Genomic DNA, 16,454 nt, shown 5'->3' with positions numbered 1-16,454 from the left:
GGGTTGCGGACCACTGCGGCTGCGGCGGAGACGGAGCCTCTCCGTCGTTTCTAGGTCCCCGGTTAACATACAACGTTAATATTCGGACACTACATCTACATTTATACTCCGCAAGCCACCCAACGGCGTGTGGCGGAGGGCACTTTAAGTGCCACTGTTATCACCCCCCTTTCCTGTTCCAGGTGCGTATGGTTCGCGGGAAGAACGACTGCCGGAAAGCCTCCGTGTGCGCTCGAATCTCTCTAATTTTATATTCGTGATCTCCTCGGGAGGCATAAGTAGAGGGAAGCAATATATTCGATGGCTCATCCAGAAACGCACCATCTCGAAACCTGGACAGCAAGCTACACCGCGATGCAGAGCGCCTCTCTTGCAGAGTCTGCCACTTGAGTTTGCTAAACATCTCCGTAACGCTGTCATGCTTACCAAATAACCCTGCGACGAAACGCGCCGCTCTTCTTTGGATCTTCTCTATCTCCTCTGTCAACCCGACCTGGTACGGATCCCACACTGATGAGCAATACTCAAGTATAGGTCGAACGAGTGTTTTGTAAGCCACCTCCTTTGTTGATGGACTACATTTTCTAAGGACTCTCCCAATGAATCTCAACCTGGCACCCGCCTTACCAATAATTAATTTTATATGATCATTCCACTTCAAATCGTTCCGTACGCATACTCGCATATATTTTACAGAAGTAACTGCTACCAGTGTTTGTTCCGCTATCATATAATCATACAATAAAGGATCCTTCTTTCTATGTATTCGCAATACATTACATTTGTCTATGTTAAAGGTGAGTTGCCACTCCCTGCACCAAGTGCCTATCTGCTGCAGATCTTCCTGCATTTCGCTGCAATTTTCTAATTCTGCAACTTCTCTGTATACTACAGCATCATCCGCGAAAAGCCGCATGGAACTTCCGGCACTATCAACTAGGTCATTTATATATATTGTGAAAAATAATGGCCCCATAACACTCCCCTGTGGCACGCCAGAGGTTACTTTAACGTCTGTAGACATCTCTCCATTGAGAACAGCGTGCTGTGTTCTGTTTGCTAAAAACTCTTCAATCTAGCCACACAGCTGGGTTGATATTCCGTAGGCTCTATGAGATATTTACTTCGTAACATCAGAAATTCATTCTTAACAAAGTAAAATTAAAAAAAAGTATTATATAAAGGTACACTAAAGCCCCAAAGAAACTGGAATAGGCATGCGTAATCGAATACAAGAGATATGTAAACAGGCAGAGTACGACGCTGCTATCGGCAAGGCCTATACAAGACAAGTGTCTGGCACTGTTGTTAGATCGGTTACTGTTGCTACAATGGCAAGTTATCTAGGTTTAAGTGAGTTTGAAGGTGGTGTTAAAAGTCGGCGCACGAGCGATGCGACACAGCACGTCCGTGGTAGCGATGAAGTGGGGATTTTCCCGTACGACCATTTCATGAGTGTATCGTGAATATCAGGAGTCCGGTAAAACATCAAATCTCCGCCATCGCTGCAGCAGGAAAAAATCCTGCAGGAACGGGACCAACGACGACTGAAGAGAGCCGTTCAACATGACAGAAGTGCGAACTGCTGCAGACTTCAATGCTGGGCCACAAACAAGTGTCAGCGTGCGAACCATTCAACGAAACATCATCGATATGGGCTTTCGGAGCCGTGTACCCTTGATGACTGCACGACACAAAGCTTTACGCCTTACTTGGGCCCGTCAACGCCGACTTTGGACTGTTAATTACTGGAAACATGTTGCCTGGTCGGACGAGTATCGTTTCAAATTGTATCGAGCGGATGGACGTGTACGGGTATGGAGACAACCTCATGAATCCATGGACCCTGCATCTCAGCAGAGACTGTACAAGCTGGTGCAGACTCTGTAATGATGTGGGGTGTGTGCAGTTGGAGTGATATGGCACCCCTGATACGTCTATATACGACCCTGACAGGTGACACTTACGTGAGCATCCTGTCTGATCATCTGCATCCATTCATGTCCATTGTGCTTTCCGGCGGACTTGGGCAGCAGGACAACTCGACACCCCACACGTCCAGAACTGCTACAGAGTGGCTTCAGGAACACTCTTCTGAGATTAAACACTTCCGCTGGCCACCAAACTCTCAGACATGAACGTTATTGAGCATATCTGGGATGCCTTGCAACGTGCTTTTCGGAACTGATCTCCACCCCCTCCTACTGTTAAGGATTTATGGACAGCCCTGCAAGATTCACGGTGTCAGTTCCCTCCAGCACTACTTCAGACATTAGTCGAGTCCATGCCACGTCGTGTTGCGGCAGTTCTGCGTGTTCGCGGGGGCCCTATAAGATATTAGACAGGTGTACCAGTTTATTTGGTCCTTCAGTGTAGATGTCCAGTACTTAACAGCATGAACTTTTCTTACACAACTTATAACACTTGTTACGTAATACGATTTAAATAAAACTCTGTTCGATTTTTAAAATTTTTATTATTATTATTATTTTTTTTTTTTTACAAGTGCTGCCGGCTGTCCAGACGGTGCAATGCCACGCAAAACTAATACCAATTTTGATATACGACAACTTGTGATTTTCCACAAGGCGAAATGTAAATCATGTAGCCAAAGTCCTTAGTTGCTCAATATTAGTACGAGGACTGTGGCAGATATCGTTAGACGATTCAAAAATGAGGACTATATAGACGACATTTCAAAAGGGCCAATCAAAGAAGTTGTGTGCACGGGACGAGAGGAATCCAATGAGAAAAATAAAGAAAGATCCTAAACTCAGCGCACCCAAATGAGCAAGTCGAAAGAAGGTACATCCTCAAACGATTCACAGTGTTGTAAGATAATGGTTACAATGGAAGAGCGGCAAGGGTGAAACCGTATGTGCATTAACAGAACCGAAAGGAGAGATTGGACTTTGCTAAAGAGTTTATTTACTGACGAAAGTAAATTTAATATTTTTGGATCGGATGGAGGAAGGATGGTGTGGTGGAAGGAGAATGAAGAATTTAAAGTCGCCTGCTGTTGATCATAGAGGTGGGAGTGTTCTTGTCTGGGGGTGTATATCCACATTTGAACCGGGGGAATTAGTGTTCATCGACAGGATTATGGGCAAATAGGTCATCTGAACATATTTAAAAGAACAATTTACGCAAAAGTGCTGAAAAATGGGATACCAAACACTTTCTAGTTTTACCAGAGCAATGACCCGGAACATAAATCTCGCTTTGTGCAGGAATATTTGCTGCACAATCTCCTGAAAGTCTTACTGGCACCACCTCAACCACCACACATTTACCCTACTGAGAGCTGGAAAAACACCAAATCTTCCAAAGTACCTTTGAAGCATCGATTAAAAGGACATTGGGACGGTCTATGTACTGACTATTAAAAAAAGGTCTTTGTAACATGCTGCAGCGTTTGAAAGAATGGATACAATAGAATGGCTACCCGACAAGAGATTGAAACATGTTGGGTTTTGTACTGGCAATAAGAAACTAAGTTAGCCACAGCATTAATGCGTGTGGTACAGTCAGCAGTCGTACCGTTATAAGTGGAAATTACTCTGATGTAAGAATCGCACATGCTTTTCACTACACAAAAAATGAAACATATTATTATTGAGTTTCAAGCTATTCATAAACGAACTAGTTTCCTAATTTCCATACATGATTTTGTGCGAGACACCGATATGTCGATCCACTCTCACGTCGTTTAGACAATTTAATATTAATAAAGCAAATACGTCGATGTTATACACTGATAAGGCAAAACACTATGACCACTGCCCATAGCGACGTTGGACGCCACCTGGTGGCGTTACGGACACGTGACGCGGTAACAAAAGTATGTAAGCGCGGCAGACACGGACGGGGGATTATCCTAGGGAAGATGATGTTGTTGTGGTCTGCAGTCCAGAGACTGGTTTGATGCAGCTCTCCATGCTACTCTCTTGTCCAAGCTTCTTCATCTCCCAGTACCTACTGCAACCTACATTCTTCTGAATCTGTTTAGTGTATTCATCTCTTGGTCTCCCTCTACGATTTTAGCCCTCCTCGCTGCCCTCCAATACTAAATTTGTGATCCGTTGATGCCTCAGAATATGTACTACCAAGCGATCCCTTTGTATGCTCTCGGGAAAAATTACGGTTGTAGTTTCCCCTTGCTTTCAGCCGTTCCCAGTACCAGCACAGCAAGGTCGATTTGGTTAGTGTTAAAAGGCCAGATCAGTCAATCATCCAGACTGTAGCCCCTGCAACTACTGAAAAGGCTACTGCCCCTCTTCAGGAACCATACATTTCTCTAGCCTCTCAACAGATACCCCTCCGTTGTGGTTGCACCTACGGTACGCGGCTATCTGTATCACTGAGGCACGCAAGCCTCCCCACCAACGGCAAGGTCCATGGCTCATGGGGGGGGGGGGGGGGGGGGGCTAGGGAAGATATGGGCTGCAAATAGTGGAATCCATTGAGACAAGCGACTTTGACATACAGCAGATTATTATTACACACAGCCTATGAACGGCGATCCTGGTCGAATGTTCACGTGATACTGTCGTGAGCATCTACGGAAAGAGGCAGAACAGCGAAACTACAGCTAGGCGATTGTGGTTGGACGTTTAAGACTCTCCACAGAACGTGGGGTTTCGGGACTTGTTTGCTCTGTAAAGTAGGATAGATGGCATGTCTAGGCGACCAAATTCGCCTGATGTAAACACTGTGGAACCCACCTGGGTCGCTATCGGGCGCCATCACCGTGTACGCACATCAGCGGCCCGTTACTTATACGAATAACGTGACCTGTGAGTAGACATCTCACGCCACATACATCCACAAACCTTCCAACAAACTGTCGGATCCCCGATACGCAGACTCAGAAATGTATTTTGTTCCAAAGGAAAGACAGAATAACAATACGTAAACCTAGATGACGCGTCTCTGGAAGCCAAGGTAAGCTATACATCGTTCGTTGTTAAACAGTGTAGTTACATACAATTACTGCTAGAAGATGATATCGCTGTTTATCATAAAAAAATATATTAGAACTGAATTGAAAGAATACCCAAACAGGCATTTTTCGAGCTTATCCTGGGACAAAAAGTGGCAACTGACTGTAATTGGGCAAGAACGAGAATACGAGCTTTTTACTTCGTGTCACTTCAAATTTAATGAGTCAGAAATGTCTGGTAGTGAGAACCACCAGCTAAGGATGTGAACGATTGCACTGCTTCTGTAATTGGGAAAGGAAGCGTTATAATTTGAGTCATTGATATAATATTGGGAAGCGCAATTTTGTGTCTGGATAGACTGATTATAAAGTATTTGTGCCATGTATTGCGTAAATCTTGCCACAGTCTATGAGATTCACACCAGGTTTGGGCTATAGAGGAAGCTGAATACTGAGTTTTTGTCAAGAGGGGTGCCACAGAAGACTGTAATAGGCATGTTGAGAAACTTCAGCACCCCCCCCCCCCCTCTATGAACAATTGACCTTGTCGGCTTGGTGTGGCTTGCGTACTCCAACGATATAGATAGATGCACCGTAGATGCAACCACTGGTGAGAGGTATCTGTGGAAAGGCCAGAGTAACATGCGGTTCCCAAATCGGGGCCTTTTCTTTGGTTGCAGGGGCTACAGTTTGGATGACTGGCTGATCTTGCCTCGTAATATCAGTCAATATGGCCCTGCTGTGCTGGCATTGCGAAAGCAAGGTAAAACTACAGTCGTTATTTATCCCAAGGACATGCAGCTGTATCGTGTGACTATACGATGGAGGCCTTCCCTTGGAAAGGAATTCCAGAGGTAAAGTAGTAACCCATTCAGATCTCCGGGTGGGGACTACTCAAGAGGACGTCGACATCAGGAGGAGAACTAGAGTTGTACGGGTCGGGGCGAGGACTGTTAGATCTCATAATCGGGTAAGTAGATTTGAGAATTTAAAACGGAAATAGATAGGTTAATTTTAGATTGGCGGGGATTAATAAAGTTCGGTGGCAAGACGAAAAGGACTTCTGATCAAGTGAGTGCAGGGTTATAAACAGAAAACTGAACAGCGGTAATGCAGGAGTAGGTCTGATAATGTGTGAGAAATAGGTATCCGGATAAGCTGCTATCAACAGAATAGTAATATCATTATCGTGGCGCAGTAGTACAAGTTTACGTGCGAACTAGTTTCTCAGATAATGAAGAGATTGAAAGAAAGTGCGATGAGATACAAGGAATTAGTCATATAGTTAAGGAGCAAAGTTAGTTGTGAGGCGTCACTGGAATTCGATGGTAGGAAAGGAAAGAGAAGGAAAACTACTGCGTTAACACGAACTCTGGAAAAGAAGTGAAAGAGAAATTTTTCACAGCACATAATTTAATCACTGCTTACGTTTGGTTAAAGAAGGATGTATACGTGGAAGGCGCATGGAAACACTGGAAGATTTACTATCGCTAATATAATGGTAAAGCAGAGATTTCGAAACCAGATTTTAAACTGTAAGACATTTCCAGGGACAGATGTAGGCTCTGATCATAATTTATTAGTTATGAACTGTAGATTAAAACTGAAGGAATTGCAAAAATATAGCAAATTATGAAGATGGGATTGGATAAATTAAAGAATTCAGAGGTTGCTGAAAATAACAGAGAGAGCATTCGGGAACGTTTAACTGAAATAGGGGAAAGGAATACAGATCTCGCGTCACAGCACGACGTCCCAGCAGTACTTCGAACATGAAATTGACGCCGAACAAAACCAGCCATACACTAATATTTTAACTAGCGAACAACAGCTATATTTTGGCAAAACATAGTTTGAAATGGAGGGTACGAACGGTATTCAAATGCTCGTCTATGACTCAAAAAAGATAACTGTACCCTCACAACTGCTGCATTGTTGTTGACTTAGAAAATGGTATCATCAGGAAGGGACGGTAATTTGCAGTCATTCAGGCGCTCATTACTAAAATAACACGGTACTCAAGAGTTCAAACATCTCCGACATAAAATAACTCCAATAACAAGAAGACAAAATCAGCACGAGAGTTATTCTGTACATCTCCAAAGAATCAAAATTTTAGCCTCTCAGCCGGCCGCGGTAGCCGTGCGGTTCTAGGCGCTGCAGTCCGAAACCGCGGGACTGCTACGGTCGCAGGTTCGAATCCTGCCTTGGGCATGGATGTGTGTGGTGTCCTTAGGTTAGTTAGGTTTAAGTAGTTCTAAGTTCTAGGTGACTGATGACTTAAGATGTTAAGTCCCGTAGCGCTCAGAGCCATTTGAACCATTTTTAACCTCTCCATACAGCACACATCCCCTTTCATGACCGGTAGACCTAAACCACATAATTCTCGGCTATTATCGTTGTGTTAGCCAGAAGGCAAAGCTCCGAAAGAATTCCTCGACCCTTAAGTGTCACGAACCTTGTTCGACAGCCGAAAATCTAGACCAAAATCCAAAAATATTTTTAAAAAATTGTAAATTCCGAGATGGGAAAACTCTGTCCACAGTACCTAGGTATTTGTTTGACTTCAAGGCAGGAGCACATTGGTCAACAGATGCCAGAATAAGAAACAGAGGGGGCATTTGTCTACGTTTAACTGAGGAGTAATTTAATCATTAACTGATTAGCTGTATTCACAGCGTTAATCGCTAGTTTCTGCAAGTTATTTACCTGTAATGATGAACCCCTTAAAGACTTACAATGAGTAACACAAGGCTCGCAGTCATGAGCATGCTCAACAAAAGTAGCAGTCCTAGACGAATATAGTACGTGGCATTTGGGACTACGTATTTTAACGAACTTAATAACGAGTACCGGTGAATTATCGTAAGCGTGATGCTGGATGTCGCCCAAGCTCAGATAAGCAACAGTGGAAAAACAGATTTTTGGAACATAGGTTGTTCCTGAAAATTACTCATCTGTGTCAGAAGTAATGGCATAGACAAAGTTCCATTTGCATAGTGCTGCACGAAGACGGGAAAAAATTTCTTCATTTACAAAAAGATTAACAGAACTCGAATATTACCTTAACTCCAGGAATTGCGTTTTGGGGCGGTTGACGCCCATGTGGTGTGTCAAACTTCTGGTATACTACTTTCTGAGCCAGTAGTAAGTAACGACGTATTTTTAAATCATATTCAGGCACTAGAACAGATTCTAAATAGTGAATATATTAAAAATATGTTAGCTCTGTTCAAGCGACATGAACAGTTAACACTAACAAATTTAGAACTTAGAAAAAGGATGACGATCTACATGGAAAATTGTGGATTATATAAAATAGTATATAATAACACTACCACAGAAATATCACGTGCACTTGTGAACTTTGATGCATGACTTACACGGCTAGAGATTGAAGCCGTCCCTAAATACATTGATTACTGATGTTGCTGTGTTCCTACTCTTTTAAATGGGTTTAATAGTCGATAATTTCTAATCTTTTTGGATATAAAATCCGATGTAACAATTAGTGTAATTAAATCTTGGGAGAAAAAGGCTCAGTTTGTACTGTATATTTAAGAACTTTGTAGACCTACTTGTGAAAATCAATTGCAGGAAACGGGAATCTAGCCAGCCAGTTACCTGCAAATCGTCAGCGAGCGTCGAAGCACCACATCACGACGGACGAAGAACAACAGGCCGAAATTTGTAATTACGACGACAGCGACATAAGGGAAACTCAATCTACCCGTAACAAATAATTATAAACTTCATAAAATTATTAAATAAAAATATAGCTGGCTAAACACCCGGGCAGCTAGAGGTGTTGTTAAAATAAATAAATATAAAAAATCAGCAAGGCTGCAGGATCAGTACTATACTAATCGTTTAAATACGGCTACAAAATATTCCATTGTGCCTGGAAAGCGATATATAGCATGTCCAATGCGGCGGAAAAAGGAAGATTAGCTTTTAAACTGTTGTCGACGATGGGGATAATGGAAACGGAGGACAAGCTCACATTGAAGAAGCTTGACGACGGAAGTCGACCGGAACCATGTTGGCTTTAGCTTGTGTAAAGTGACCAGACGTTCTAATTTGGCCTGAACAGTTCCGATTTTTTGAGTGAAGTCCCCTTGTCCCATCGGGTTCTGCTGGGACGCCTAAATGTTCCGGTTTTTAGAAATCATATCAAATTCTCTTCAATGTGCGGCTTCAACATCTAACTTTTTATATTTCTAGCAAGTATCTATACTTTATTTCAATATCGTATCGCATGAAGCGCTATACATTATTACGAAATGCGTTGACACGACCTGCTTCATCACTCATTGAAGATCGAGATCTTTCGTAACACACACATCAACAAAAGTTTTGCATCACCCCGGTTCCCAGACGTTGACTGTGGATATTTGATCACAGACACAGTCCCTTTGACTGTTCAGAGATGTCACTAAACCTGCCCAAAGATGTAAACAACCATGCATGAACAGCGCCTATTAGACGGAGGGGCTCCGACAGCCGATCAGTTCTAGTCATTCCACCAGGAAGGGGCTACACAGCGCGTGTTGTCTGTAGTTCAACCATGCCTAGATGGTCACTACCGCGGTTCGACCGCGTCCGCATTGTTACTTTGTGCCAGGAAGGACTCTCAACAAGGGAAGTGTCCAGGCGTCTCGGAGTGAACCAAAGCGATGTTGTTCGGACATGGAGGAGATACAGAGAGACAGGAACTATCGATGACATACCTCGCTCAGGCCGCGCAAGGGCTACAACTCAAGTGGATGACTGCTACCTACGGATTATGGCTCGGAGGAACCCTGACAGCAACGCCACCATGTTGAATAATGCTTTTCGTGCAGCCACAGGACGTCGTGTTACGACTCAAACTGTGCGCAATAGGCTGCATGATGCGAAACTTCACTCCTGATGTCCATGGCGAGGTCCATCTTTGCAACCATGATACCATGCAGCGCGCCGGCCGGTGTGGCCGAGCGGTTCTAGGCGCTTCAGTCTGGAACCGCGCGACCGCTACGGTCGCAGGTTCGAATCCTGCCTCGGGCTTGGATGTGTGTGAAGTCCTTAGGTTAGTTAGGTTTAAGTAGTTCTAAGTTCTAGGAGACTGATGACCTCAGCAGTTAAGTCCCATAGTGCTCAGAGCCATTTGAACCATTTTGAACCATGCAGCGCGGTACAGATGGGTCCAACAACATGCCTAATGGACCGCTCAGGATTGGCATCACGTTCTGTTCACCGATGAGTGTCGCATATGCCTTCAACCAAACGATCGTCGGAGACGTGTTTGGAGGCGTCCCGGTCAGGCTGAACGCCTTAGACACACTACCCGGCGACTGCAGCGAGGTGGAGGTTCCCTGCTGTAAGGGGTGGCTTTATGTGATGCCGACGTACGCCGCTGGTGCTCATGGAAGGCGCCGTAACGGCTGTACGATACGTGAATGCCATCCTCCGACCGATAGTGAACCATATCGACAGCTTATTGTCGAGGCATTTGTCTTTATGGACGACAATTCGCGCCCCCATCGTGTACATCTTGTGAACGATTTCCTTCAGGATAACGACATCGCTCGACTAGAGAGCATGTTCTCCAGACATGAACCCTATCGAACATGCCTGGGTTAGATTGAAAAGGGCTGCTTACGGACGACGTTACCCACCAATCACTCCGAGGGATCTACGCCTAATCGCCGTTAAGGAGGGGACAATCTGGACCAACAGTGCCTTGATGAACTTGTGGGTAGTATTCCACGACGAATACAGGATTGCTACTGGGTATTAGAGGTATTGGTGTATACAACAATCTGGACCACCACCTCCGAAGGTCTCGCTTTATGGTGGTGCAACATGCAATGCGTGGTTTTCATGAGCAATAAAAAGGGCGGAAATGATGTTTATGCTGCTCTCTATTCCAATTTTCTGTACAGGTTCCGGAACTCTCAGAACCGAGGTGATGTAAAACTTTTTTCATGTGCTTATATGAGGCGAAGTTGATGTTACTGAGGTTGATGTCACTGAGGTGGATTTGCTTAGCGGTAATTCTGATGTTTTCGCGTGTATTCCGTTTGGATGAGTAGCGAAGGCCCTTCATGCGGCAGTATTGAAGGTAGGTGGACAACACGTTTCAATTTTAGAGGTCGGAGAAGCACTTCATGATTCGTGAATGAACATGACAGAAAAACGAAAAACTAGATTCATTCCACATGTTACATGAAATGCTTTAAGCAAACTTGAATCTTAGCGAGTATAAACGTTATTAAGTTCACTGAAACCGTGTGTGAATTTTACGATGGCAGTGCACAATACATCGAACGCTGTACGGATCATTTAATGTTTTTTCAGACTACATATGGTTTCTTTTGCGCTATTTACCTACATGGGATTAGGTACAAAAATGCTACGAGTCTCTTAAAATGTGTTATCAAACTGCAAAATTAATGATAAAGATTTGCTCAGAGAGCGCGTTAATATGCAGCAGTTTGTCACACCTCAGTAAATAGAGAAATAGAGCACAGAAAAAACTGACACTGATACACACTGACTACAAATGTTCCAGCACTTCACGGTCAGACATATACCTTATGAAAATATTTCTAACATTGTGGAGTTTGTGTCACGTATTTCAGTTACAAATACAGCAGTCAAGCTCGCATTTTCTTTGATGAATAAGTAACGGACATCAAAACTGAAATGAAAGTAGACACTTTGAAAGAAATAATCCTGGTGAAAGTTAATCTGAAATATAGTTCTTCGGAATTCTATAACCTCTTAAACTTAAAAGGATGCAGAAGTATAGTGGGATGAATAACTGAATATTGAAAGTTATGTGTAGTTACCTAAGCAAGTGTTGTGTTCTAGTTACTAACTATTAAGATTTAAGCATATTATAATTAGACAGTAACTATGAATGTGCTTATGACTTAGGTTACGCCCGCATCTCGTGGTCGTGCGGTAGCGTTCTCGCTTCCCACGCCCGGGGTCCCGGGTTCGATTCCCGGCGGGGTCAGGGATTTTCTCCGCCTCGTGATGGCTGGGTGTTGTGTGCTGTCCTTAGGTTAGTTAGGTTTAAGTAGTTCTAAGTTCTAGGGGACTGATGACCATAGATGTTAAGTCCCATAGTGCTCAGAGCCATTTGAACTTAGGTTATGTTTGTTAGATTATCTTTTGATGCCTACAATTCATTTCGTCGTAAGCTTTAATAATGTATAACAATTACAGAGCATTATTGCATTCTGAACAGCAAGCAATTATAAAACTTGTCCCCACTTTGTGTGGTTTAGGAGAGAATGGTAAAACCTATATCTGGAAGGACAGGCGGGATATGAACTCAATTTTTTCTGAAAACGAGTGCTGTGTCTTTACTACAAGTGCATTACGTTCGGTCGCCCAAAAGAACGATCGCCAAACAACCGGTCAGAACGGACGCATGAATTATTCATCAGCAATCCGTCTCGCCGACAGTCCTTCTTCCCACACACCATTCGCGATTCAAACAGGAAAGCAGAAAAATTATAATAGCAGAGTGTCCTGTGCCACATTTCGCAAGGTGACTTACGTCGAACGCACGTAACATAGCTCATTTCAGTACACACGCGCAAGCAGTTAATTTGCCAACTGTCCGTTATAGGCCAACGCACATTGTCGCCAATTCGTCACAGCGAACATCTGAGCACCTCCGAGCAGACAGCACGAAACGGAGTCACTGCTGTGCTTACGGGTGTTCTGCCAAGTTATTGTCTCCATTATCTGTACAACATTGCGACGTCGACCCAGTCGTCTTCTTCAGGTGCTGAGAGTTTTGCGGTTACTATGTACACACTGCCTACACTCCCTACCCAGCCTGTCAACTATTGTTGACTTCGCGCCGCTGTTTATAGCCGAGTTCGATTCCCGAAGCCCATTGCACCCTTTGATGCTCCTTTGTTTTTAGAGTTGGCAAAGATATTCCGTGAACCGTATATTCTCTCTGTTCTTTTTTTTTCAGCTCTGGTGGATGCTATGGCCGGAATATACTGACTGTCGCAATCCGAGCGTTATTTAAATTGAAACTTTCACGCCTTCTTATTAGGTTTCCTGACACATTTATTTCGATAGACTTCTAAATTGTGCTGTCGCAAGAATTTGACATTTGCACACCACGACAGTGGATTCATCATATTTCATTTCGTGATTACGTTCGAGGCAGTGCTCGACGACTGCTAATTTGCTCGGTTGTTTTATTTGAGTGTGTCACTGATGCTCTTTAGGTCTCCCTAGACTGTTCCAATGGTCTGCCACAGGTAAGAAATATACCATGTTTACATGGAACGCAATACACACCAGCGGTTAAGAGAATTAGATCGTCTTTAACATTACAGTGCCTCGAATATAATGATGAAATGAAATACGTCGAGAGCAGTATCGTAGTGCGAAAGCAAAATTCCTGGAACAGCATGATTAAAGAGTCTGTGGAAATAAAGACGACAGAAAACCTAATAAACAAGGACGAAAGTACGAATTTAAACAAGGCTTGGAATTCAGCACTCCGTTTATTAAAATCACGCTGACCGTTAAATCCGCCAGAGCTAGGAAACGCTGAGAGAATTTGCGTCTCACAAACTATCAGTGCGGACTCGTGAAAACAAAAGAGGATCGAATGGCGTAGTGGTCGGCCGGAGTGGCCGTGCGGTTCTAGGCGCTACAATCTGGAGCCGAGTGACCGCTACGGTCGCAGGTTCGAATCCTGCCTCGGGCATGGATGTGTGTGATGTCCTTAGGTTAGTTAGGTTTAATTAGTTCTAAGTTCTAGGCGACTGATGACCTCAGAAGTTAAGTCGCATAGTGCTCAGAGCCATTTGAATCATTTGAAGGGCGTAGTGAAATTTGGAAATCGAAATCGGGTTCAGGATTTTCCAGGATATGACTACCAGAGGTACGAAGGAGATTAGTGTTTGATGTCTCGTCGACATCGAGATAATTAGTGACGGAGCACAAGCTCGCATTAGGGAACGATGGGGAAGGAAATCAGCTATGCTCTTCTAAGGGAGCCATCACGGCATTTGCCTCAAGCAATTTAGGGCAATTACGGAAAACCCAAACCTGGATGGCTGACGCGGGCTTGAACCGCCGTCCTACCAACTGCGAGTTCGGTGTACTAACCTCTGAACTATCTCTATTTGTTGAAGAACACAGTCGGCGTGGTGTAGATTGCCGGGAGTGCCTGTGTGTGGCGCTGAGCCTTGGCGTTACTCAACAGGCTCAATACCAGCTTTGTTCCTCTTATTCATCCTACGTTTACGTTTGTAAACTGTTTTCCAGTTACGTTTAGTTCCTAACATTATGTTAAATTTGTTAGTTCGAACAAGGAAACCTCCCCATCGCACCCCCCCCCCCTCAGATTTAGTTATAAGTTGGCACAGTGGATAGGCCTTGAAAAACTGAACACAGATCAATCGAGAAAACGGGAAGAAGTTGTGTGGAACTATGAAAAAAATAAGCAAACTATACAAACTGAGTAGTCCATGTGCAAGATAGGCAACATTCAGGATAGCGTGAGCTGAGGAGCTCCGTGGTCCTGTGGTTAGCGTGAGCAACTGCGGATCGAGAGGTCCTTGGTTCAAGTCTTCGCTCGATTGAGAAGTTTACTTTTTTTATTTTCGCAAAGTTGTGATCTGTCCGTTCGTTCATTGACGTCTCTGTTCACTGTAATAAGTTTAGTGTCTGTGTTTTGCGACCGCACCGCAAAACCGTGCGATTAGTAGACGAAAGGATGTGCCTCTCCAATGGGAACCGAAAACATTTGATTGCAAGGTCCTCCACAGGAAAACACGTCTGATATATTCTATGCGACACTGGTGACGGCGTGTGCGTCACATGACAGGAATATGTTGTCGACCCACCTAACTTCTGCACTTAGCGAATGGGTAAAGATTCTTCTACCTTGCCCGATTTAGGTTTTCTGGTGGATGTGATAATCACTCCCAAAAAAGTGATGAAAACATAAGAGTTTGTCACATAAACAGAAACAAATGAATGCAACAGTTTCACAGTCACACAGTTTTCCCTGTGCTCTGTCAAAACATCTGTTTTTAACGTTTTCAAATTTTTCCGTGTGTAGACCGTCAAATTCTGCATATGTCCAAGCAAATCTGAACATGTCCTGGAATTTTGGAGAGCGAAGTTGATTATTTGTGGGTGCCTGAACTTTGATAATTGTCTGAAAATAAAAAATTAAACTTTTCACTCGAGGGAATTATTGAACCAAGGACCTCTCGTTCCGCAGCTGCTCACGCTAACCACGGGACCACGGCGCTCCTGAGCCTAGACTATCCTGGATGTTGCCTATCTTGCGCATGGACTACTCAGTTTGTATGTTTTGCTTATTTTTTTCATAGTTCCACACAACTTCTTCCTGTTTTCTCGATTGATCTGTGTTCAGTTTTTCAAGGCCTATCTACTGTGCCAACTTATAACTAAATCTGAGGGGGGTGCGATGGGGAGGTTCCCTTGTAAGCAACTTCTGTAACTAGCAACGAGTTTTCGAGAGCATCTTTTTCTTGTAACATTTACAAGAGTGAATAAAACCGGCCAGTAACAGCGGCGCGACACCAACAATAATAGTCGAGAGTCTAATTCAAATCCAGGCAGAGAGTACACGCAACAGCGGAAACTTGCTGCATGTAAAGGAGACGGCTGGATCGGTCGATGAAATATTGTGCATAAAATGGAACTCGGCAGAACACCCGGAAGCACACCATTGATCGATCACGCCGAGAAAACCTGAGTGCAATGATGTCAGGTAATCACTTCAATCGAATTTCCATTCTGTTGCTCCTTCGTTGAAAGTTTCGAACACGGTAATGGTTGCACGCACTCAATGGCTCCACGCAGTCACTTCGTTAACAAAAAGGCGACCGGCGGATAAGGAGGCCTGCGAGAATCGGAAGCGCTGCCAAAAATTGAGGACGGTTGGCCGCACGTGTCGCTTGCGAGTCGCGTGGCAGGCAGGTGAGACGCAGCCGCCCACCCATCGCAGTGCTGCGGTACTCACAGAGGCAACTTGAGGCAAAGCGTCAGTGTCGGCGGAGACGCGGAGACCACGATCATGGCAGGCTCTGCTCGCGGAAGCTCAGCTACGCTCAGATCTGCGCGGGCCACTCCTTCCGACTGGCCGTACCAGGTGCTCTGCCAACCGTCCAGACGGAGCCTCCCCCAGCCGGTACGTGTACGAACGTGTATGCGTGTGTGGAGAAGGGAAGGCGCGCGTGCGTGGCGCTCTGACGTAACACCGGGGGTCTTGGGCCCGTGCCCCGCAGAAAGGTGAAGCGAGCACAAAAGGACCACAGGTATTGCTCCTTACCAGTACAACCACACTTTCCCCCTCGCGGGAATACTCGGCTCCCGTCACGAGAGACCTCGCTGCCGGCCGACGGCTTCTGCGACGTCTAACTTCATGCGCGTGTCCACTAGCTACTAACTTCGGCGAGTAGCTTCTGCAAGCACTTGCCGAGACGTTTACACGAGAACAAAAACTTGC

At 44.5% G+C, this 16,454-nt stretch overlaps 1 protein-coding gene across 1 annotated transcript in view; it reads right to left on the bottom strand.

Annotated features, from left to right (window-relative positions):
* The window catches only part of LOC124798633 (G1/S-specific cyclin-E), a 176,005-nt gene extending 160,017 nt beyond the window's left edge, over window positions 1-15,988 (bottom strand). The window contains exon 1 of the mRNA XM_047262118.1: window positions 15,969-15,988. The gene's annotated coding sequence lies outside the window, so the exon portion shown is untranslated. The remainder of the gene's footprint in view (window positions 1-15,968) is intronic.
* Between the last annotated feature and the right edge of the window lie 466 nt (window positions 15,989-16,454).

Source organism: Schistocerca piceifrons, chromosome 5 (genome assembly GCF_021461385.2).
Source record: "Schistocerca piceifrons isolate TAMUIC-IGC-003096 chromosome 5, iqSchPice1.1, whole genome shotgun sequence".
In the NCBI taxonomy this organism is placed as follows: domain Eukaryota; kingdom Metazoa; phylum Arthropoda; class Insecta; order Orthoptera; family Acrididae; genus Schistocerca; species Schistocerca piceifrons.
This window is presented reverse-complemented; position numbering and strand designations above follow the sequence as displayed.